A 25,420-nucleotide genomic window follows, 5' to 3' on the forward strand; every position below is an offset into this window, starting at 1 on the left:
CCTTTCTGACTTGGGGAGTCTGGTTAAGGTCCCCTTCTGCACAGAGGACTTCCAGACCCCACAGGCAGGCCATCTCCACTGTGCCCACCCTGTCCCCTGGCACCCCCCGGCTCCGCATGGCCCCGTCTCTCCTCTAGCTCCTTGGCCAGTGCCCGGCTTCCGCATGGCATACGGCTCCGGGGAAGCCCTGGGCCCGATCAGCCTTGCCCGGCACGGAGCCTCGCCCGCGGTGAGCGTTCAATAAATACCCCACGAACACACAGCGACCCTCTGCGAGGGCACTCAGCTCATTACATTCTGAGTATCTGTCTGCACCCCCTCCCTGCTGTCAGTTCTCATCTCGTGGTGGCGACCACAGGGCCTGGCACGTGTGCTGTGCCTGCTAAACATGGGTTGAGTGGATTTATTTATAATTCAGTGAGTTTCTGGACACATCTAAGGAAAGACGATCTAATTGAGACTTTTCACGAAAACAAAGAAACAACAACAATAAAAACTGTGCCAGGCCCTGTGCTACAGGCCAGGTCGGCCAACTCTGTGACAAGTGTCTTTCCGGGTGGCAGCTATCCATCTGCCTTATAAAAGGCAGCTGAGGCACAGAGAGGTTAATAACTTGCCCAAAGTTGCACAGTTAGGCAGTGGCAGACCAAGGCTTGAATCCAGGCCTAGTAAGTGCCTGCTCCTGAGTTCTGTACCAAAGGATCCTGGAAACCTGGCGTCAGCTCCTCCCCCACCTCCTCCGTGTGATGCTGGGGAAGCTGGTGGCACAGATGGCACCAGAGTGTGGGCTGGCCGGTACGTTCCCTGGGGACAGAGGCGGCATTCCCTGAGCTCTGTGTTCTTTTCACACTGGCACAAAGACTAGGTCCCCTGATCCTGCAGGGCTCCCCTTTCTTTGGGGACCAGTCTCAGGCACCCTGGCAGCCCTTGCTGAGCTCTTCATAAGGCCCCTCATCAGGCTGGGAGGGCCTGTGAGAGCAAAGCCCCTGCTGGTCAGCAGGCAAGTTCAGGCTGAATGGGCAGACCCACGGCCTGTCCATCTCTCACCACTGCCCCCTGGGGTCAGGGGAGGCGGACCAGAGGCAGACTGCAGGAAGCCCCTCTCCTCTCGCTAGCCATGACTCCCCAGTGCCCTGGCTGCAGAACGCAGGCCTGCGTGGACTACCTCCCAGAGAAGTGCAGCTCTCTACACTTCACTGACTCAGCAGGCCCCTCACACCTCTGGGCTTTGGAGCATGCGTTTCCTTCAGCAGGGTTTCCCTCCACCCCTGGCTGCCTGTAAAACGGATGTTCTTTCCCTCCAAAGAGAATTAAGCCTGTGGAGTGAGCAAGTGCTAGGGGTTCAGGCCTGGGCAGACCATCTGTTGGAATCCCGGCCTTGCTGTGTGTCTTTGGGTTAACTACTTAATCTCTCTGATCCTTAATCCACTCTCTGTACACTGAAACATAATACCAGGTTGATGTGAAGGGTCCATAAGCTCATGAGTGTAAATTTCCTAGCCCAAAGGCGCTGAGAAGATGGCAGCTGAGATTTCAATACTTGATCACCTTTTAGAGGGGTATAGACGAGGCACCTTCCAGGGTGGGCAGAGAGGTGTCAAGAAGCTGGTGAAGATCGCGGGCACCATGCTGGGCATTCCCAGTGGCTCCCACCCTCCTGCACCTGGATCTGCTAGTGCCCTGCTCTCCTAGCCCCTGCCAGGTCCTCAGAGGGAGACATCTCCAGGCTCTCGGTGGGTTCTGCCAAAGGGTGACTCTGGTCACACTGTTTCCTCCTCTTCGCCTTCAGCGCGGCTGGTAGGGCTAAGCCCTGGTGCCTCCACATCCCTTATTTCCCTCCAGTTCTGCCGACCCCTCGTAAGTTCTCTTCATGGACACTCCTCTGCTGGGGCCCCCGACAGGAGCTCCCCAGCCTGACCCTGACAGACACGGGCCCAGCAGGCACGCATCCCTGGGGACCAAACTCGCTGCTCACCCGGGAAGCCCTGGCCTCAAGGTCCACAGCTAGCCTGCAGTTCCCTCCTGTCCACCCCCCGCCCCCACCCTCCGAGCACACGAGCGCCACAGCCAGCCCGGACACAGCTCTGGAGGAGCCCCAGGGCTGGCCACAGAAAGGATGGACACATTCCCCTTTGAGAGCAGCCAGCCGCTAGACCACACTTCAGAGCGCTGGCCATTCGCCCCCTGTGGAGCTGGTGCGCAGAGGCGGGGCTCCCACAGGACACCAGCTCTCAGCCCTGCCTCGGGGAGACGAGGACATTTCACCGTGCACACCATGTGGTCCTGGCCGAAGGCCTCCCTGAGCACCGGATCAGAGAATTTAAGAGTGGGTCCCGGCGCACAGTGGGGAGGGGGACGGGCTGGTGCCTGACCTTCTTGGATTATGTTTCATGCCCTGCAGTGAAACCCATTTAATTCCTGCATAACTTAGGAGAGGTTTTAAATGGGCCTGGCAGAGAGCCACTCAGACGTTAGAAGGGGCAACTATCCGAGAGAAAAAAACGCTGACCTCCTGCATTGCGGGTCCGGGCACCCTGCTTTTTCAGGGGAATGGGGAGGGGGACAGCTCGCAGCACACACGCGTTCTTTCACACCCAGCTGCTGCTCGCCGCACACAGGCCCCCACCCCACACAAGCAGAGCTTCCACGGACCAGGTGCACCTAGGTTTCCAGGTGACCTACAGACAGCACAACCTGGTGGCTCAGAGCCCCAACTCTGAATCCAGACCTTTTTTTTTTTTGTATTGGGGGTTGAACCCAGGGGGCACTTAACCCCTGAGCCACATCCCCAGTCCTATTTATTTATTACTTCTGATCAGTTATACATGACAATAGAAACCCAGCCCTTTTTATATTTTATTTAGCAACAGAGTCTCCCTGAGTTGCTTAGGGCCTTGCTAAGTTGCTGAGGCTGGCTTTGAATTCATGATCCTCCTGCCTCAGCCTCCTGAGCTGCTGGGGCTACAGGTGTGTGCCACTGCACCTGGATGTTCAACCTCTTTTGACCTCGATTTCTTCACCTGTAAAATGGAGCCATGAACAACGCTACCTCTTAGGATTGCTGTGAGAAAGAATTAGATAAGGCATAGAGAAAAGAAACACTCCTTGCCACACATGGGGCAATATCGATCAAGATTCGATAGATGATCATTGCAATTGGTTACTGCGGCATCAAACATCATGGCAGGCAGGGTGACACGCGCCCCATTTGCAGGGAGCAGAAGGAGAAGGAGTGTAAACAGCCGGCGGATCTTTTCATCATGAATGTAGACAAACAAGCACTTTGAAATTCAGAAGGAGGACATGTCCCCTGATTGGTTTTTGGCTGCTGCCGCTAGGCAGGACACCATCAAAAGGCCTCCTGGCCAGAGCCAGCCAGGATATAGCTCTGGAGGACCCCCAGGGATGGCCACAAGAAAGGATGGATACACTCCCCTTTGAGAGGGCTTGGGAGCCTGTGAGAGGCGGGGTGAGGGAGACCTAAGGGGAAGGGCACCCGAGGCAAGAGAAGACCCTAAACAGGGCCAGCTGTGACCGCGTACCTCGGGATGGCTCTGATATAGGGCTGGAAGCCACCTTGGGATAATCCAGTCCAGGATCCCCACTTTACAGATGGGAAAAGTGAGCCCAGAGAGGGGCCGTGCCCTGCCTCAGGTCTCCTAGGTAGTTCCTGGCAGAGCTGTGACAGGAAATCAGGCACCTTGACTCATGTATATAGGCCTTTCCATTCCGCACCTCCACACAGATGACACCGGCTGCTTCCCATCCACCCTCCTTCCTAGAAAAGGTGCTCTTCATACCCACGGGGATGGGTCTAGGCAGCCATATTTCTACCAAGCGACTTCACACCCAGGACGCGTCTGATTGGCCCAGGAATAACCACCTGACCCAAGCAGGCCAATGAGATGGGGCCTTGGAAATGGTGTGGGTCTGCCAGGGGACTCTGAGAAGAAAGATCTCCGCTACCAGTGAGGGCTCCAGTGGGTGCCAAGGCTGGCTAAAAGCCACACTGAGGCCAAGCTACAGGATGGCGGAGAAGCCCTGGGCAGGCAGTGGAGGCCCATCTGTAGGAAGAGGAACCATGCACAAAAAGGGAGAGGGCAGAGGAGAGGTGCTGGGGCCTCCAGACCCTGCTCTTCACAAGCCCCCGCCCCCACTTCCCTCTCTGACCTTGGCCATGGTGCTGTGAAGCTGCTGGACACTGGTCTCCATGGGTCTCTGCTCCTTGCTCCCACCTGGCACGTCCTGAGCAATGGACAAGGCCCCCTTATTGCTGCAGCTCTAACCCAGGTCCCCCTGACCCCCTTCTGCCCCTTTAACACCCAGAACTGAGCCCCAGAAAGCAAGGCTCCAGGCCACCACTCCTGGACAGAAAGCCCAGCAGCTGTGACATGAGGCTGGAGGTGTTATTGGGGAGAAGAAGAAAATGGCCTGGGCGCATGCCCTCTCCCTCTGTAGTGTCCCCAGACACTCCTTCAACATGCAGATCTGGGCAGGTCACTGGCAGTGATCAGCATCGTGTGCCGAGGCGGCCTGATCCTGGACTTGACACCGTCCGTCTGCAGAGATGCTTGTGGGCATCATCCCCTTCAGAGTCCTGGATCCTGCCAGGCTGTCCATCTGGGCTAGCGGTCCACGCCACGGCAGGTCGCAGGCAGGGCAGCCCTACCTCTTCCAACTCCAGTGTCAGCTCCACATCCCCGGTGATGGAGCTGCTGTAAATGGGCCACCCTGTGCAATTCAGAGACAAATAAATCTTTTTGCTACTCCTTGGGGTGACAGGGGAATAGACTCTGGGAAAGTTCTGCCGTGCGCAAAATCCCGTTCGTTAATAATAATGATAAATAGCTCCCTTCTCCCACGCGGGGCGGGATCCATTACACTCTGGGCTCCTCCAGAGGGGACTCGGGTGCTCACCGGAACCGGGTGGGGGACTGTGGGCAGCCAGGGGAAGAGGACCCGCTGCAGAGGGACAGAGACAGAGGAGGAGGGGACTGAGGTGGGGACAGTGGAGCCAAAGGGGAGAAGAGCTGAGGAGAAGGGAAGAGCCGGGAGGGACAGGGAAAAGTGGGATGGGGACTGTGAACGGGACCACAGCGGCCCAAGGGACAATGGGGCTGAGGGGAGAGAATCTGCAGGAGAGAGAACAGGGACAGAGACGGGGGGTACCTGGGAAAGGACGGAGAGGGAAAGTGAGGACAGGGAAGCACTGACGGGGGACGGGGTGAAGGACGGTGCAGCCCCAGGTTCACGGGGACCCTCCCTGATCACATTCACTCTGTACCCTCGACGGAGCCCAGCAAAAAAGCCCAGCAAAAAAGCCACCAGAGGCGCCATCTCTAAGGGCGTTATTAATATTTATGGAATGCTTGTGAGATGCCGCTTCAGTCTTTAATATCTTATTATAAAGCCTGTTATAAAATGCATTAGTAATAAATTCCTGCAGATGGAGTCCGACAAGGAGCAGGAGCCTTGTTGGATCAGAGCTGGGAACACACCCCCTGAAGTGTGTGCTGCTGCTCGGAGGCTGGGGCGCTGGTCCCCGAGGGGCTGGAAGAGGGAGGGGATCGCAGCTGACACAACCCCTCCCGTCCTCGGCCAGCGCTTGGTCAGCAGCTTTGATACGTCTTAATTCATGGCTTCCTTTTCTCAAATAGGGAAAAGGGAATCTCAGAGAAGTGAAGCAGTTGGTCCAAAGTCACACAGCTTTTAAGTGGTGGAATGGGTATTCCAATCCAGGCCACCTCTCTGTCCCCAGGCTCAGGGGCCCCAGAGCTGAGGATGGAGAGTGGGCTCAGGGACCCTCCATGGGTGGCCCTGTTTATCCTCTTTCCTCTCTGAAGGGCTGGAGTGAAGACGGGAACCTGGGGTCGTCTGGATTGGAGAAGACGGGCTGATGGAAGGGGATTCTGGAAGAAGGTGGGTGCCCACTGGGCTCCTACTGTAACAGGAGGAAGGAGCGTCCGAGGGGGAGAACTCTCTGAGAAGGAGCTCCTGGGCCAGGGGCACACGCTGGTGGCAGGAGTTCATCTGGACACCAAGGCGTGGGGCTTCACTAGGACCCTGGAGGCCCATGGCAGGACTTCCAGGGTTCTGCGGCATCACAGCTATGGGGTAGCTGGTCGGGGGAGAACTGGGATCTAAAGGAGACAGGGGCTGTTTCTGTCCCCAACAGGCAAGAAGGCAGGGTGGGCACTGTCAGAGGGCAGGGCAGGGTCCACCACAGAACACGCAGGGAGGAGAATCAAGAGTGACCACTGGGGACCACGGGACCTCGGTGGAGGTCTCTGGGCTTCGTTCTAGCAGGGAGAGAACATGCTCATGTGCACGATCCACCACGGGCTTGCATGTGCTCAGGGCCTGTCCCTGCAGAGGAATAAGACACATCCCGTCCCAACACCTCTTCTCTAGACCTGTGTCTGCTCCTTCAGATGACGGGCGTTGCTGGTTCCAAAAGGTGCTAGGTTCTCTCTGAGAGCCAGAGCAGGCTGCCAGGTGGGGATGCCAGCTCTGAGGGCAGGAGGTGCCCTAAAGTGCTGGGCCCTGAGTCACCTGGACATGGCTTGAGGACTTTGGGCTGGGCTCTCTGCCGTCTCAGGCCCCCCTCCTGTGCAGCCCTCCAGCTGTGTACGGTCCTCTCTGGACCCCTGGAGACCCCCCAGAGTGCTCCCCCACCTACTGGCCTGCGCCTGCTTTCTGCGGGTGCTGGCCCAATGCAGCAGCCCTAGACCCCCTCTCTGTTGCCTCCTAGTCCTCCTCCTCTTTCTCTTTGCTAGGCATCGTGGCCACATCTTCAGTCCTGGCACTACTACTTGTCCATAGAAGGCATGGATAAATGTTTTAAAAGAAATGGGGACTTTCCAGTAAACATGCCAGATTGAACACATCCATTTATTTCTGTTTTTGTCCCAACCCTTCACCAAAATGACAATAAAGGAATTAAAAATGCATAAATTCACAAGGGCAAAAAGAACAGAACAGACATCAGCAGATGAAGGATATCAACAAAACCCCGGAAAATGGAAACAGATGGGCCAGTTCTAACTGCCTTGGGAGATGGGGGGCTGAAGCTGAGCCCCTCTCCGCCCTCCCCTGGAACCTGGGAGAGCTCAGGAAACGGGAGTCCTGATCGTGCCGACTGTGAGAGATCAGGGAGGGCTGAACAGCAAGACTGGGTGACAATCTTAAAAAAAGTAGTTCATAGCCAAATCCCTTCCCCAACTCTTGCAGAACGTGGGCAGTTCCTTTCTAGAAGGTCTGAGCTAGTCAGGCTCCAGGCTGGGAGCTGGACCAGGCATGGCACAGGGAGGGCAAGTGGAGTTAACTCCACACCTTCACCCTCCCACCCCATAGCAACCCACTGTAGTCATTCAGCTTCTGGGAGGCTGACAGTCAGGCAGGACACAGGAAAACCAGCCCAAGAAAAAACTCATGTGAAGCATGGTGGCGTATGCCTGTAATCCCAGCGGCTCGGGAGGCTCAGGCAGGAGGATCGCAAGTTCCAGCCTCAGCAATTTTGTGGAGGCCCTTAGCATCTTAGTGAGACTCTCTCAAAATAAAAAATGAAAGAAGGGCTGGAGATGTGGCTCGGTGGTTAAGCATGCCTGAGTTCAGTCCCTGGTGAAAGAGAGGGAGAGAGAGAGAGAGAGAGAGAGAGAGAGAGAGAGAGAGAGAGAGAGAGAGATCCTTACCTAATCACCCCATAATGAATCCCAGTGGTTATCAAGTAGCCGCTCGGTCACCTGCCCCAAACACCATAGTGAGCAGGCAGCTAAGTGGAAACTTAACCAGGAAGAGGCAGCGAGGGCTTGCTACCACTTGGGAAGCCCCTACAAGGTGAGACAGAAAGAGAAACATTAAGAGAAATAATGGCATGAGTCTTTAACATCTTTCGCGGGACAAGACATAGCGTATTTGAAATGGGAACATTCCAAGGGGAAAAAGAGGCCAGAAGAAAGTAGAAATTCAACAGAATTGGAAGATCAAGAAATTTCTCCAAAGTAGAACAAAATTCAAATAGATGAAAACGCGGAAGAAAACTAAGAAAATTAGAGAAGCAATTTGGAAGACTCAGCACTCAACTAAGAGGAATTCCAGAGACAGGTCACAGCAAATAGAGGGGGGAATTACCCAAGAAGTAACAGGGAAACTTTCCAAACTGAAGGACATTTGTACATTGAAAGAAACCCCCACGTTTAGAAGAAAGCTCACCCAGAGGCATAAATCCATGAGGTTTCAAAGCACTGAAAATGAGAGGACATCCTAGAGATGATCAGACAGAAAACAAAATACCGGGGAGGGGGCTGGGGTTGTGGCTCAGCGGTAGAGCGCTCGCCTAGCACGGGCGGGACCTGGGTTCGACCCTCAGCACCACATAACAATAAAAGCATTGTGTTGTGTCCATCTAGACCTAAAAAATAAATATTAAAAAAAATGAAAACAAAATACCACACACAAAGGATTGGGAATCAAGGTGGAATCAAAAATCTTAACAGCAGCATTATGGGCTGAAACACACAGGAGGAAACAAGTTCACAATCAGGAAGAAATAATTTCCTCTCCAGAGTTTTATACCCAGCCAAACTATCAACAAATATGAGCATAGAATAAGTGCATTTCAGATAGAGTGAAAAATGATTCCCCATGAACTCTTTTTCTGGAAATGACTGAAGGGTGTACTCCACCAAAACGAAGGTATAAACCAGGAAAGAGGAATCCACAACACAGGAGACCCAACTTAGGAGAAAGGCAGAGGACTTCTGAGGACCACTCTCTTTTCCTTCCTTATTCCCCTCCCACGTTGGCCTCTAAACCTCAACCTCCAAAACACCCAGCAAGTCCGAGCTCAGCCTGGACTGAGGCAGGAGGTGGACCCTCCAGTGAGCAGGTTGTAGAGAAAAATACAAATTCTAAAAATCAGTAGACTTTTAGCATCCTGAGAGGAAGTGTTCAGTTATGCCAGAATATTTAGGGATGAACAAGTGAGAGGCTCAGAGAACACTCAGCACACAAACCAAAAGGAAATGGCTATTAATTCTAGGAAAACAAAAGAGGAAATAATAATCACAGCAGGTCCTGTGGCTCAGCTGGGACCCACATTCACATCACCGCTGCAGTGCAGACTCCAGTGATATCTCAGCTGAAAGGAGGGACAGGGTTACGTTCGGAGGAGTGGAAGGGGAGGCCGAGAGTGGGGGGTGTGTGTGGGTGTGCATCAAGCAAAGATGAGGAGGGAGGGGAGCGAACGTGAGGTCCTCATCCTCCATAGTTGGAGGTGAATGGACAGATAACGTCTAAACTGGAATGTGACGTAGACGGAAGGGAAGGACGGGGCAGGCTGCTCTTTTTCTCATAGTACAACGCTGAGCTGTGCCAGGGGACTTTTAAGCTCATTTATGTAAACTGTGATCAGAATTGAAATACAAATGAAAAAGGATTCTGGACCCCAGGCTGGACCCCGAGTGCTCTCCTCCTTCAGCGCCGTCCCCTGGAAGGGATCCCGGGAGGTGTCTGCCCTGAAGCACTCCGGTCCCCTCTTGTCCCACTGGCTCCTCTCTCACCTCCGAGGCAGCACCACCAGACCCTGGACGTCACCATACAATGATCAACACTCTGTCTGTGAACTCATCTTCTGTGACGCCCCCCTCAGGGCCCCGGCTTTGCTTGGGCTCGTCTGCACCCCAGCCCCAGAGTGGTCCCACTCAGGACCTTGCTGTGGTGTCTCTGCCCTTCCAGCAGGTCCCTCTGGAGAGTCCCCGGGGAGCAGAGGGCAGCTGTCACCCTCACTTCTTGGGGGAGGCTATGGGCTCCACCTGTGTTTCTAGCACACACATCCAGGCTCTGGTGAGGACACCATCCTGGGGCTGGGCTGGGCTCAGGGGCAGGGCACTCGCCTGGCACGTGTGAGGCACTGGGTTCCATCCTCAGCACCACGTGACAATGAACCACTAAGACAAAGGTGTGTGTCCATCTATGGCCAATAATAATAACAATAAAAAAGAGACCCTTTTCCCCAGCAGACATTGACCCTGACCTTTACACAGACGCTGGACAAGAAGGGCTAGTGGATCCTCCCGAGAGGGACATCTGGGGCCTCCCTCCCCTTTCCTCAAAAGATTGCTCTTCCAAGCCAGGTCTGACGCCCAGGTGTGAAATGGCCTGAGCCCCCTCCAATTCAGAGGCCCAGAGGATCTGCAGTGACTCCCCCACCCCCTACTGGCCCAGTGACCTTCCCATAGAATAAATGGCACTAGAGTCCGAAGGGGGCCCCTATGCCACCTCCCATGTGTGCCCACGTTCCAGGGCTGTCAGGGCACCTGCCTCCTCCAGGTATCCTTCACCCTCTCACCTGCTGACCAGGAGGCATGGGGGAGGGGCAGGTGGCAGCACCCGGTGTTATGCATTGGGGACAGTGCACATCTGGCAGACCTGCCCAGCAGCTGGCCAAAGGTCATGTGCAACATGAGACAGGAAGGGCCGTGGTGGCCCAACAGCCCAGCACCCACACGGGCCCCAGCCCCAGGACCTCTGCTTTCCCTCCCCGGGCTGGGCTTCACCTTCCCGGCTGTGGGAGGGGAGAGGGACTGAGGGCAGAGGCCTGGGCTGGGATCCAGTCCCCACCTCAAGCCCAGCCTGGGTGATGAGTCTGATTGGCTGCTGGGGGGCTCATTCCCTCCAATCAGGAGCGGGAGGCATCCGTGTGGGACTGTCATCCTTAGCCCGCCGCCTGATTAGGGGAAATGCCAAAACAACTGTCCCACAAGCGCCCCTGGCAGCTCTCCAATTAACTGACCCCTCCTCTGTGGCTGCAGGACAGCAGTGAGACACCAGATGCTTCCGTTCCCATCTGGAAGTCGGCTGCAGTGGTACTGACTCTGCCTAGAGCCGGATCCCAGCAGGTGAGCCCCGAGTCCAGAACATCTGAACTCTGAACTGCTCCGAGATCCAGAGCTTTAGGAATGTCGACATGATACTCAAAAAGTTTCAGATTCGGAGCATTCTGGGTTCTGAATTTGGGGATCAGGGGTCTAAACTAGTAGAGTCCATGTGACAATTCCAGGATCTGAAAAACCCCCCAATCTAACAGCACGTCTGGTCCCAGGCATTTGGGATAAGGGACACTCACCCTGTGTGGAAAAACACGTTCAAAAATCAAAGACCAACCCAAACTAAATCTTCACATCCTTCTGAAGGGGCAGAACATTCCAAGAGAAGAATCCAGGGACTATGGTGTGACCTATGGCAGAGTCCTCTCTGAAAAGCCAGCCTGGGTCCGCTGGGTCCAGGGCACTGTCCCCAAGGGCAGGGCTGCAGGGCTGAGACATGAGGTGGTCCTGAGACTTGGAGGAGTCTAGAAAGTGCAGTCTCCTGGTTTTTTTTTTTTTAATTTAATAAGTAAAAGACTTTTATGGGTCTAGGGTACTAGTAACACTACTGAAGACCCTGTGTGAACCCTTTTCATGATTGTCTTCTCAATCTGCCCGGCAGCCTGTGCCGCACACCATCCCCATCTCCCAGGTGCCCGAGGCCAGTGATAATGGGCAGGAGCACTGGGCTTCGCGTCCGGCCAGCCGAAGCTCTTCACCACCACGCTACACTATTCTTGGTGACCAGTGAGCAAAGCTGACCTGGTCCAGGAGCCCTGGGGTGGCCAAGGTGACCTTGAGGACCTGGGACCCTGTCATTCCAGCCAAGTGCTAGGCTAATGACGGTGAGGGAAGGACGATTCAGGCCATGCAGAGGTCCCAGATTCACAAGTGACAGGTGTCGGTGGTCTTTAGGAAGTGCCAGGAGTGGAGAAATCAGTTATGTGGGCCTGTCAGGTTCCCTTCTCCGGCTAGCCCAACACATTTAGGGAGTGACACAGCGCAAGGCTGAATTTCCACACTCACAGGCCTCGTCTTCCCAAAGCAAATGTGGTTAAGAGTAATCACAAGTAGCTTTTTACGGGGAGGAAAATGGACAGGTAAAGGGAAGACATGAGGAACAAAGGCATTGAGGAGTTTCCTGCTGGGGTCGCAGCTGTGCCCCTTATGTGCTGTATGACTTTATGGAAGTGAAGCAACCTCTCTGAGCCTTGGTTTCTGAACAGTGAGATGGCCATAATAAGAAACACTGTCCCATAGGGTTATTCTGAGTCTTATGATAGACACTGCAGCCATGGGCCTAGTGCATAGTAGGTGCTCAATAAATCATAGGCTCTATTATCACGCTCTTGTCTTGTGGGGCAGGTGTAAGCGGTAAGGGGTGAGGATGTGTACAGACGATGGTCTGTAGACTGTACAAGAACTTTGCAAATCCTGCTTAGGGTGGGGAGGTCTGGAATCAGAGGGAACGGCTCTGAAGGCCGAGATTCCTATTCTGCTCTCAACACAGACAAAAGGCCCGGGGAACACACTGAGTGGCAGGCGACCTCCACCCCCATCCCAAAGGGGCTCCATCTCCAGCCCCCACACGCACTCCCTCGATGATGATGAATCACGGTAAACAAAATGAATATGCAAATCTCCCGAGGGCGGGCCTTCCATCCTGAGGGGCTGCTGCTAATGAATGGATCTTGGGTGAGAAGACGGCCCAGCCCGGCGTGCAGCTCTCCCGGGACAGGGGAGGGAGGCGGCAGCGGCCCCGCAGGCTCAGGATTTGTCTCCCCTGTTCCTGTGGCTGCTGCTGCTGGCCCTTCAGGCGGTGTGAAGTCCCTTCAAGCAGTGTGACATGATAAGTGGGACCTGTCACTTGTACCCAGGGGGCTTACAGGTGGACAGGGCTGGGGGAGGTGAGCACCTGGCTGTGAGGAGCTGAGGCCATGAGGCTGGGAGAGGGGCTGCCCTGGCTCAGGCTCCAGGCAGGGAAAGGGCAGCTGCTGGAGCTCACGAGCCCCCTTGGGGAAGAGTCATGGGGTGGTTTTGGTACCGGGGATTGAACCAGGGGCATTAACCACTGAGCCACCTCCCCAGCCCTGTTTTGTGTTTTATTTAGAGACAGGGTCTCACTGAGGAGCTGAAGGCCTTGCTTTTGCTGAGGCTGGCTCTGAACTCACAATCCTCCTGCCTCAGCCTCCCCAGCCGCTGGGATTACAGGTGTGCAGCACCGTGCCCGGCCCCTGGGTAAAAGCTTAGACCTTAAGAGGTGGAGAAAGCCCAGAATGCTCAGAGAGGAAGAAGGCTGGAGAGCTGGCGCCGTCCAGCGGTCTGCTCCTCTGGATGCATGTTGGAATCACAAGGGGACATTTTAAAGTGTCAGGGCTGTAGCCACTTCCCGCCTCCAAATTTGTGATTCCCAAAGGAATTCCCTACCTAGGGGACTATGTCGTTGCAACTAGGATGGGAGGCAATTTCTCCACCACCCACCATTCTTGGCCTCCAGGTGAAGTGGCACCCCCTTTCTCCACAGAAAAGCCCTCTTCACCATGGCTGATTTTAGGACTGTCAGCAAAAGAGTCCAATGTAGATAAACTTCCTATTTTCGTGTCACCCTGTTTACTTGGCCACTGGCCGAGAAGATACCATCACTCCAGGTGCTGGACACCCCCTTACTAGTTTTTTACAAACATGTATCCAGTATGGTAGTTTCTAGAAATGTGCAAACAAGGCCTCTGGCCTTGGACTGGGCTTCACAGGGATGTCTACATTTCTAAGATAAGTTACCAGTTGGGCTCCATGGTAACAGCTGGCAGGGGGAGGAAAGAAAGGGGAGAAGAAGCTCCCCCCTTCTCAGGTGTTGTCCTTGAAGGGTTAACTTGCCCAGAACAGTGAAAGAAAAAGCTGTTTTTATGTGAACTTCTGCAGACTGTGAACTTCTGAGTCCCTCCCCTTCCATGCTGGGTATAAAACTCTGCAACTCCCTGAACTCGGGGTTCAGGGGATTGATTAATTACAGCAAAGGCTGTGCCCTCTGAACCTGGCTGCAGCCAAACAAAACTGTTTCCTGCTGTCCTCGGTGCCTTGCCTCGTTTGTCCCTACAACACAGGGAGGCAGCATGGGAAGCCCTGGACTAGGGCACAGAAGGCCCATATTATTGACTCCCCTGTGCAATCCTGGACAAGGTGGAACCTCGGGGCCTTCAGGTCCCCTCTGTCCCATGGGGGAGCTGAACTACATGATCTCACATCCATTCCCTTCCTGCTTTTTCAGGGTGTGAGTGGAAGTTCTTCCTGAAGTCTAATCAGAAGCTCTCTTACTGCCAAGCAGCCCCTTGGCTCTGCTCCGGTCCTCAGAATAGAGAAGGACACATTCTGAAGTGAACATCATTAAGGGCATTTCTCTCTCCCTTCCCTTTCGGCCAGGGCCTTGCGCTCCATGAAGATACACGTCACTCTCACGTAGAGGGCTCACTCCTGCTGTGGTATCCGCCTGTGGTCATCAGCAGAAGAGGGATTTCCAGCGGAGAGTGAAGGCCACCGTGGACCAGGTGGCACCCCAGCAGTCAAGAGCCCTGTGGACCAGCCTCGGGAGCTCACAGATGGTTCACGGTCCTGAGAGGGCGGGGGACACGGCACCCAGACGCCTGCCCTGCCCTGGCACTCCTCAGCAGCCTCGGTCTCCTCGTCTGTAAAACTGGGGATAAGCTCCTCCCTCCTCGGCCGCGGGGTCTCAGACGAAGCCAGGATTCGGCAACATTTAGCCAAGGGCCTGACCCCAGCTGGGAGCAGCTGCCTGGCTGTGACAACCGTCCGCACTGCCAGGTGCGGGAGGACCAGCACAGCCCCGGGAGCCACTCACTGAGGAAGACACCGGGGGAGCTCTGGCTGTCTGGCCTGAGGAAGTGTCCCCAGATGGGGTCATGGGTTCTGAAGGCAGAGGTGATGGGGCATCTATCCCTGCCCTGGGGAGGCGAAGGCCCTCTGTGGGGACTGTGGAAGGAACAGGGCAGGGTCTACATGTGCCTGGTAGACCCAGGCCACCCCTGGCTTCAGGGACAGCAACAAGCCCTGGTACACAGAGGCCATGACCCCCGCCAAGAGAGGACAGAGACCAGAATCCCGGATGCCGGCCACCGCCAGCCTGAGCCCTGGGCCTCTTCCTTCCTTTTGTGGTCCTGGTCCCGGGATGAACCCAGGATGCTCTACCATGGAGCTGCGGCCTCGGCCCTTTTTATCTTGTCTTGAGACAGGTCTGCTTTGCCCCAGGGCCTTATACTTGTGATCCTCCTGCCCCAGCCTCCCGGTGGCTAGGAGTATGAGCGTGTGCCATGGAGCCCGCGTCTTAGGACAGCTGTGGCCTCATCCGCTAAGACCAGATTTCCAATAAACTAAGCAGCCACTCCTTCCCCAACAGAGCCAGAGGAGGTGCCTCCTGGTGGCTCCAGCTGATGACCAGCCCGGGGGGAAGTTCCAGGGGCCTCCAAGCCTCCTCTGGGAAGGAAGAACACAGAGACCAGCATCCACCAAACTCTTCCGGTAGGTCCTTCCTCCTCCTGCCCTGGGGCACCTGCCCAGGGCAGGGGACAGCCTCCAGCTCCAGGGGCATGCTGGCCTCCCCCCAGGAGGCACGACCAGAGCAGGGACAGGAATTGCAAATGACTTTCATTAGGCTGCGCTAACACCATGAATTACAAATGAAACCCAGCCGAAGAGGACCCTGGCAGCCTCACCTCCGTTTGATATTAATTGGGCGACACTTTGTTTTAATGGTACATTAATTAATGCGGAATTTCGACGGAAGTCCTCGTGACACTCACATTAATACAAATGAATTCATTACCGTCGGTGTTATTACAAGAAATGACAAATAAATCTGTAACAGTGGGACCCTTCAAATAATAATCACGAATCATTAGCTCTGCCTCCGTTTGTACTGTAGCTTGCAAATATGTGGATGTGTTTTCTGCTGTGAGTGCGCCTGGGAATTTTTTTTCTTTTTTTTGGGGGGGGTGCTGGGGACAGGCGACTCGGGGGGCTGGCTCTGGGGGTGGAAGGGGAGACTTTTCTGTGACTGCTCCCCCCCAGGGCCCTCCTCCTCCTCTCCCCAGAGCCCTCCCCCAGGCAGAGTCCCCCCATGTCGGGACCGTGATTGGGGCAGGACCCCCAAAACCCAGCACGCCCCCCCACGCATTCTTGGTCCAGAGGATGGAGTGATGGGGACCCTGGGGTGGACCTGGGCTGGGAGAGGGCTGCGGGGGTGGCCACAGCAGCCATTTGTCCTTGACAGGTTCCTGGTGGTCAGACTGGTCTTAAGGTCCCACCTGAACCTCAGGACATCGGGGGAGGACGCCCGTGGCCGCTGGCCAGCCCAGGGCTAGGAGCTTCACCCCTCCCTGGTGCGCACGGGCATCCGGGGCCTGACCCCATCGTGAAGGACAGGAACCTGTCCAGGGAGGTGGCCTGGCGTAGCCACAGCTGCTCAGAGGAGGGCGAGTGTGGGCCCAGCTCTGCTTTAGTGCAAGACTCCCAGGACACCAGCTCTTCCAGGGAGAAGCTCCCATCCGCCCAGGGAGAAGCTCCCATCCGCCCAGGGACGGGCTGGAACCCCAGCAGGGTGGGGGGCTGGGAAACCCCCGCAACTTGGTCCAGCTGCCCAGTCCCGGCTCTGGGCTTCGTCCTGTAACGTCCCTTCGTCCTCACGGGAGCTGGGTACAGCTCTCCTCCTAGTTGTCTGTCACCCTCCCAGTGACCTGAAGTTGCAGACACGATTGTTTTTGCTTCTCTGAGGTAATAAGCAAGGTTCCAGCCATGCTGGAAAAATGTACAGAACTGGCCTGAGCGGTTCAGACGGCTGTGCATTCCCCAAATGGGGGGCTGGGGGTGTCCATGGGCCACCCTCCTCCACTCTGTACCCACAGCGAGAAAGGCCAATCCTTCAGTGTTCTCCCAAACTCAGCTCAAGATCACAACCCAGCAGCACACTAAGAAGCTTCTATTAAGCCTGGCGCGATGGCACACGCCTGTGATCCCAGCAGCTCAGGAGGCTGAGGCAGGAGGATCTCAAGTTCAATGCCAGCCTTAGCAAAAGGCTGTCTCTAAATAAAATACAAAATAGGGCTGAGGATGTGGCTCAGTGGTCGAGTGCTCCTGAGTTCAATCCCAGGTACAGAAAAGAAGGAGAAGGAGAAGGAGAAGGAGAAGGAGAAGGAGAAGGAGAAGGAGAAGAAGAAGAAGAAGAAGAAGAAGAAGAAGAAGCAGCTAGCGCATGCTTTTCTGGAGGACTAAGACAGGCCCCAGGCTCCTCGGGTGGAGATGCCCACGAGCACTTCAGTGCAGTGGCTGAGGTCAGTTAAATGACCTCTTGGGGTTCCTGCAACCTGGACCCTGTGATCTGGGAGCTCCACGCACCTACCTGCCCATCTGATCTTTTACGCACAGCAGCTCCTGACCTTGGTTCACACACGAGACAGGGAAGCAAAGGCAGTTCTTCTGTCCTTGAGTCACCGCCAATGTGGCCAACGCCATGGGCCCTGCCCAATGCCCAGCCCTGTGCCTGGTCCTAGGAGTCCGGGTGCTCTGGGCTAAAGACCCACCTGGTTCTCGGCTGCTGCTCCAGAGGCCAGAACTGGGTCGAGAGCAGCCGGCTGCAGCCCGGGGTTGGGTGTGCCGGGGCCACTCTCCCTCTTCTCCCTCTTTCACACTGGCACTGAGTGAACCAATTAATCACCCAACATTGTTAACTGTACTAATTACGCTCGCTCTTGAAACTTGTGGAACAATTATTTACTGTCTCTGCCTCATAAGCTATCAATTATGGTGATTGCAGGCAGGATGTCACTTCTCTGGAGCCATGACAGAAGAGACCTAGCCAGGCTCGGAGCTGGTTTCTCAAGAACTCCTTCAGAGGGCTTTGCCTGAGCTCAGGCTGCATCCTGAGGGTGTGTTGAAGGCGGTGGCCTCTCCATGGGAACAGGCATTACAATCTGATAAGGGGCAGCTCTACATTGAAATTAAGTGAAGCCTTTATTATGCAAAAGTGGTTCCCCTAAAAATTGAAACCACTCAGTACTACCCTGAGGAGTGTGCTACTTCCTTTTTCCTACATTTCTGTGAGTGTGAACACAGTGCCCCCGTGGGCCAGGTTTGGCATCATTATCCCCTGAAATTCATAGAGTCTCCACATGCACATTGGATTAGGGTTTTCCTCCTCAGTCCCCAAGTCCAGAGCTCCATACTGCTTCTGCCCTGTCCACGACAGTGCCTATCCCAGACCCTGCTTCCCCTGTCCCCGAGTCCCCTTTCTTTGGAGGAGAACTAGTGCTTCTGCCCAGGGTCTTTGTGAAATGAAGGAAGACAAGGAGATCCGATGGAGGGAAGAAAACACACTTGCTCCCTCTCCACCCTCCACCCCCTCCCTGAGATGGCCCGGTGACAGCGTGTGACGAGAGGCGCAGGCTGTCTGCAGGCATGTCTTTATTCAGGCCTGCAGCAGGCCCAGCAGGCCGACTCCCTGTCCCCCGGGCACCCTGCCCCTCCCAGCCCTCCCCGCCCCCTCGGCGTGCACTTCGAAATGTCAGGGCAAAAGGCACTTAGAGCCAACTGCTGAGCCCGAGTGCATTACTGTGCAGAGACTCGCTCTCTCACCACTCAGTTGACAGGCTGCAGGCGGCCTGCAGGGGCAGGGCCAGCCTGCCACGGACCCCAGCCATGGCCACTCTTCTGGCTCCTGTGGGCAGGAGACGGCAGATTCAGTGGCTCCTGGGCCCTGACCTCCATGGAGGTCCCCTGGTCCCAAACAAGCACTGCCCACTCAATACTGGAATATCAATGTCTGAAAGATGCTTTAGACTCAATACACCTAGGACAAATTCTCAGTCTCCCCTGAAAACCGCATCCCTGGCCCTGAGACCAGCAAGCTTCCCTCCACATCCAGATACTAAGTTGGAACCCAGAGACCGGTTTCTCTTCCCAAATATCATTCTGCTCCCCTTCCCTGCTCCCACAATGGCCTTCTTACAAGGCTCCCACATCCTGTCTGGCCCTGTATTAGTCTGTTTTCTGTTGCTATAACAATATAGGTGAGGCCATGTACTGTATTAAAAAAGGAGAGGTTTATTTAGGTCACAGTTTGGAAACTAAAAGTCCAAGATGGGGCAGCCTCATCTATTAGACCTCTGGTGTGGCTGTGTCACAACAGGGTGAAGTGGAAAGAGAAGCAGCCGAGTGCAGAAGGGCCCAGCACGTGGGGTGGACTCATTTTACAACACACAAGAGACCAGCTTAATCACTCTTGAGGGCGGAGCCCCCAGAACCTAATCTCCTCCCATTATGCCCCGCCTCTTAAAGGCTCCAACACCTGGACACCACCACTGGCACAAGGAACTTCCAGCCTACCCTGCTGGGGCACACACTCACACCATCTCCCAGCCACAGAGCCCCACAGCGTGGACGCACCAGCAGCTGGTGTGAACTCCGTGAAACTCACCTCCAGTCCTTCTGCCTTGGCCTCAGGAACTCCCCCGTGGCCTGCAGCTCCCTGGATCCCTCCACTCCACCCACCTGCTGACCTCCCTCCAGCCCCCTGGCCTTTCAGCCTCTGCTTATCACACATACTGGGGCCTCACTGCCTCCAGGCTGCTGCCCATCTGCCCATCACTGGGATTCTCTCCTCATCTGCATCCCCATGGGCAGATGAGTTTTCCTGCTTTCCAGAACCCCGGCCTGGGGCAGTCACGTGGCTCTCCTGGCTGAGAGGCCTGGGGCTTTCCTTGGGTTCTAATCTCACTTTGTGATCATAAAACTCCTTGATTATCATCTGTCTCCCCTACTGGACTGTGAGCTCCTTGAGGGGGGGGACACATCTGGGGTGCTCACATTGTGTCCCCAGGGCCCGATGTGGTACCCACTGTTAAGCTGGTTTTGTTGAACGATTGACATCCTGGGCACCATCTCTCCACCCTCTCCTCATTTTTCTGGCTCGTGAGGTTGAAGGGAAGTGCTGACTCTGAATTTTCTCCCTTTCGTTCATTAAAAAATATTTATTGAGCCCTACTATGTTCTAGGTCCTCCTGGCAGTGGAGGAGCACTGACAGGTATCAACTCTCATGGGGGCACAACTGTCTAGAAAGGCTGAAGGCAGAGGTGACAGGTGTGTCCCTCCCCTGCATCAGGCGGTCTGTCCTGAACCTGAGTGGAGCTTTGGCTCCTGGCCCCGCTGGGTCTGGTACCTGCTAGTCTTTGCTCATGCTGTTCTCTCTGCAGGGAACTTTCTCCCTCGCTCCATCTACTCATTCAGCACATAACCACTCAGCACCTAGTGTGTGTCATGCAGTGTTCTAAGTGGGGGGACACGCAGGCAAACTCCTAGGCAGGTTCCAGTCTCATCTTGGTTATCCCACCCTCCAGGAAGCCAGGTTCTCTAGTTCCCTGAACCTGGGTTGGGGGCCCATTCTGTGGATCCCAGAGTCCCCACCCTGAACTGCCACCTTCTTAGCACTTTGTCATGTGGCAGTAACATCATTGACTGCGCTGAAGCTCCCTGGCATCTCGCTCACCATGCACCCTGGCACCCCGGCACCCCTGTGCCTGGCACAACGGGGCCACGGAACCAAGGCCCCTCCTGCTCCCCCTGTGTCTAAAGCAGATGGTAGAGAGGAAGAGACCTTGGACACAGTGCAGCTGGCCAAATGAACACGGAGAAGGGGCGTTGGCAGGAAGGCCAGGGCCAGCGGTGGAGAGGAGGAGGGGCTTTAGGATAAGATGAACAGGTGGACAAGTCAGTTCCCCGCCCTGAGTCTGAGAGCCCCGCGACCATCGGGTCGGAGGGAAAGGAGGCTGTCCAGCCAGAAGTCCTCCACAGGCAACAGACTGGCCAGGACGTATGATGAGATCTCGCTGTGTGTATTGAAATGCTGCCCGCACCCCACAATCGCACAGTCAGTATGTGTCAGTTTAAAAATACGTTAGCAGCCGGGTGTGGTGGTGCACACCTGTACAGCTCGGGAGGCTGAGGCCGGAGGATCACCAGTTCAAAGCCAGCCTCAGCAAGGCCCGAAGCAACTCAGTGAGACCCTGTCTCTAAATAAAATACTAAAAAGAGCTGGGGATGGGGCTCAGTGGTTAAGCACCCCTGGGTTCAATCTCTGGTACCAAAAATAAAAAATAAAAATACATGAATAAAGAAGAAGAGTGCTCAGACAAGCCAGTGTGGACATCTGCTACATGAGACTCCAAAGCTCGCTCCCTCCCCAGGTGTCCTCCTGGTACCACCTGTCACTCACAGGGCATGATATGGCCTTTGCAATCCCCTTGGCCCCTGTGTGGAGAGCTGCACCCTAAGAGAGCAGGTGCTTCCCCACCCGGCCCTGAGACCTCCGCTCACACTTCCGGGGAGAGGCCTTCCAGACGGTGGTGCCAACCTCAGCTCCAGCCCCACCTGCTGGGTTCCTCCCCAGGGCCCTGGACCCCCAGACACAGATCCAGGTGCTGCTTTGCAAGTCCCATCTCTGGACCAAAGCTGCGACGTTCCTCTCTGAGACACACAGGAGGCCCTCGAGATCTGTTTTTTGACTCACTGAACAAACGCCTGGGAACAAACCAGAAGACGGTGTGTGGCATGCGGAGCTCACCAGGCTAAACACGCCAGACTCTGGGGCGGGTGGGAGCAAAGAGAAACCGGCCACCTGCCGACCCCATCAGGGGCCATGAAAGTGCTCGTGGATGAGGAGACCTCTGGCTTTTAATGGAACAAAGAGTCCACAGGACTTCCTAATGTGTCTCTGAAGGCCACTGACCTCTCAGCCAGGGGTCTGAGAGGCTCCCTGTCCCCTCCCTGTCCCACCTCTCTCCCTTGCAGCCATCTCAGCACCCGCCCTCGTCCCCTCTGCAGCCCCTTCCCCGCAGCAGGAACTAAAGGGATCAGATGACCGGCCACAGGAAAGGCTGGGCTGCAGTGTCCCCTGTCAAGCTGGCATCTGCGGCTCTCTGTGGCTGCACATCTCTCCTTCAGCAGCAGCTTCGAGGGGCACAGCCAGAGAGGGGCCAGTCCCGACCCCGGCCCCACGCTGAGTGCAGGGCATGAAGGGACAGGCGCCAGACCCGGGCCAGCAGCCACCTACATCTAAATCGTGCCATAAAATGACTCCCTGGCCGTGAAGGAGTTGGAACAGCCCCTGGTGGGCTCCTGGCCGCTGGGAAGTCAATGGAAACGACAGGACACGATTGTTAGAACTGGAGCCGGCGAGGGGAGGCCCTGCCTCTGCACCCCACCCCGGCAGCTGTGGCCACTGTTCTTTGTCCCGTGGGCCTCCCTCAGGCAGCGGGCCTCGACCTCACGCCTGACTGCGGGAGGGGGGGTCTGGGGTGCAGTGCATCCAGGGTGATCCCTGGGGACTCCTGGGCTGGCGTGGGTGTGCCAGGCCTCTCCTCTGTCCTGGTCACTAAGAGGTTAACCTCTCTGCCCAGCAGGGAGGGGGAGGGGAGGTGGGCGTGGGCCGCTGGAGGCCCTGATTGCCCACCGCCCACCGCCAGCTCCTGCCTCCTCCCTCCTCCCTCCCCCAGCAGGGCTGGGGTGGCGGGCACCCCTCCTGCTAGGGCTGATTAGGCCTGATTTCGCCGGCCGCTCCCGCCTCTGGAAGCCTCCCCTGTTATTAGAGTTGTTTTCCGTCCCCTCTCGCGGTCGGTCGGCTGGCGAGGTGAGTTTATTCGGTTTGATTTCTGCCCCCTCCCCTCGCCCGTCCACCTTGTGCATGCCTCTAGCCGTCCTGCAGCCCAGAGTTCAGCAGAAACCAAGAAAATCAACTTCCAACCCAGAGTCAAAACAGCTACAATAAAGCCGGGTGACCAATAAAGCTTCATTTAATGTCACTTTGATTAAAATCGGTGACCTGTCCCCTCACCCTACCCAAGTCAGCAAGAGCAAGTCTGGCCTTTAAAGTGGCAGCTGTTGGGAGGGGACAGAGCCGCTCTCACCTGCGATCTGCTTTGTCTCCCAGGCCCCTGGAGACCACCGGCTGCTCTCCCCCTGCCCTCAGCACTTGGCAGCAGCTCCGCAGTCCTGGGACCTCCTGGCTCCACAGTCCCCCAGGGGGCGAGGCTGAAGACGGGTGCTGGGAGCTCCCGTGGGGCCCGAGGGCAATCACAGTCTACAGCACCCATCTGGCCTCCATCCTCCCATCTGTCGAGTGGGAAGAGTGCAGGGATTTGGGGCAAAATTCGGGTACAGATGAAAGGACAGATGGTGGGTCTCCTTCCTGCTGGCTCACAGCTCTCATCAGAGTCCTCTAGGGGGACTGGGGTTGGCACAGGAGACCCTTGGTCTGCATTCACCAGCACAAGCCACACAACTGTATATGGACACAATAAGCCTGCGGTTGGCCAGCGGCCGGGCTGAGCTGTGGAGAGGTCAATGCCAACACCACGTCCCTGTCCTCCATGAGCTCTGACGGCGAGGGCGAGGGGCGTTACTCCTGGATCCCATCTTCAAGTTTGTGACAGCAGCATTTCTTTCTTTTTTCTTTCGGGGGGACCAGGGATTGAAACCGGGGCACTGAACCACTTTTCTGTATTTTATTTAGAGATACGGTCTCACTGAGTTGCTTAGGGCCTGGCCAAGTTGCTGGGCTGTCTTTGAACTCGAGATCCTCCTGCCTCAGCCTCCTGAGTGGCTGGGGTTGCAGGAGTACGCCAGGGCTCCCGGCTTGTGACAGCAACAGTTCTTCCAGGGCTCTCTGGATGACCAAGATCCACAAGGCCAGGAGGCCTGGAGGGTGACAGGTTCTGGATCAGGCTGGGACCCAGGGTGAGAGCCTGTCCCAAGAATCAGGATCTCCCTGCCCCGCCCCCTGCCCCTTGTGCACCTAGAGCTGGGTGCTTAGCTCTCCAGGCCTTGGTGCCCCCCTGGAGGTGACTGCTGAAGGAGCATTCCCTGAGGCCACAGGCCAGGCTGTCTGGACAGGTCACCACCCCTGCACTGGAATGGATGCTCTAGGGCAGCCCTGGCCTTGGACAGGCGTCATCACCCAGGTCTGTCCCTGCCCCTCACACCCAGCTCCCTGTCCTTACGGCTCCCCGATTCCAAAGCCCAGGGCCGCCAGGACCACAGAAGCCCCTCCAGCTCCCCATGGAAGGTCCTGCCTGCTCAGATCGCTGGCATCCTTAAAGAAGCTGAGCTTACAGAGGCTGCTCTGCCTGCGCTTCCTCTTGGGGGGGGGGGGGCGACGGGAGCTGGAGTGTGGCAGCTTCAACCCGCCCAGCTGCCAGGTGGGGCGGTTCGGTTTCCCAGTCCCCCCCCATCTCCCCCTCGGGGCACTGAGCTGTGGCGGCAGAAGCTAGTGCTTTCCAATTTCACGCCAGGTATCAGTGGCCAGTCCCTGGCTGGCCTTATCTCCTCAGCCTCCTGCCCAGGTGGGCGCCCCCTGAGCTCAGCCTCCTGCGGAGCTCAGAGCAAGGCTGCTCCAGGGCCGAGTCATGCCGACAGCAGGGACCTTGGAGCAGTGACATCTGCAGGGCAGGCAGGGAGGCTGGGTCTAGAGTCCTGTTAGAAGAGGTGGAGGCCTAAGGGCCAAGAGTCACTCAGCACACTTAAACCAAAGACCAAGGTTCAAGAGCAGAACACGAGGCACAGGTTAACCATGATTGCTAGGAGCAGAAACTCCCTAGGGATCCCACCGCCCTCCGTGCTGCCCTTCTGCTGTCATCTGAGGAAACAGGCGCTGGAGAAATGAAAGAACTTGTTCAAAGTCATACGGCGCTGACGGAACTGGGGTCTGGCCCCAGGCTACAGGACCAAGGTCCCTGGCTGTAACCACTAAGCAATGCCACCTGGCTGTGTCCAAGCCCTACACGGAAGCCCCGCAGAGAATTCACATGCAGGGAGATCCCCAGTTGCAAGGCTCCTTCATTTTCAGGGTGACCCCTATGCTCTCCCCGCCCCGGAGCCTCAGTTTCCCTGTCTAGAAAATGGGAAGAGAAAGAACAATGAGTATAAAAGTCCTTGCAGTCCTTTATAGATCTAAATCCTAAATCCGGGGCCAGAAAACTGTGATTGAGGACCAAATCTGGCCCACCGACTGTTTTTGTTCAAACCACCAGCCAAGAATGATTTTTTACATTTTTAAGTGTTTAGGGACTAGACAGAAAGAAGAGTATTTCATGACACGTGAAATTTGCCTACAATTCAAACCCAGCACCCACAAAGGACGCTGGAACACAGCGTGCTCCTTTTTTTTTTTTTTTTTTTTAGTACTGGGGATGGAGCCCAGGTGCTCACCACGCCATGCTTGTATTTTACATGCTGTCTGCCGCTGCTGTTGTGCAACAAGAAAGTTGACCACAGCAGAGACCATGTGGCCAGCAAGGTCTCAAATACTTGGCATCTGGCCCTTCGCAGAAAATGAACCAACTCCTGCCGTAAAAGGCTGAGCTGGGCCTGGTCTCTGGACCCCAGGAGTGGCCAGGGGTGGAGACACCAAGGAGGGAGCTGGGTGCAGAAATATCTTCTGGAAGATTCTCTAGCCATGTGTGCAAACTTCCTGGGGAAATGCTATGGGGTCCCACCTGCA

General features: G+C 55.9%; 1 protein-coding gene across 6 annotated transcripts in view; it reads right to left on the reverse strand.

Moving 5' to 3' along the window:
- Positions 1-25,420, reverse strand: part of Cdh23 (cadherin related 23) — a 383,514-nt gene that overhangs the window by 225,022 nt on the left and 133,072 nt on the right. The window lies entirely within an intron of this gene.

This window comes from Marmota monax, unplaced genomic scaffold, assembly GCF_021218885.2.
Source record: "Marmota monax isolate L192 unplaced genomic scaffold, Marmota_monax_Labrador192_F-V1.1 WCK01_AAM20220418_F8-fsc00019, whole genome shotgun sequence".
In the NCBI taxonomy this organism is placed as follows: Eukaryota; Metazoa; Chordata; class Mammalia; order Rodentia; family Sciuridae; genus Marmota; species Marmota monax.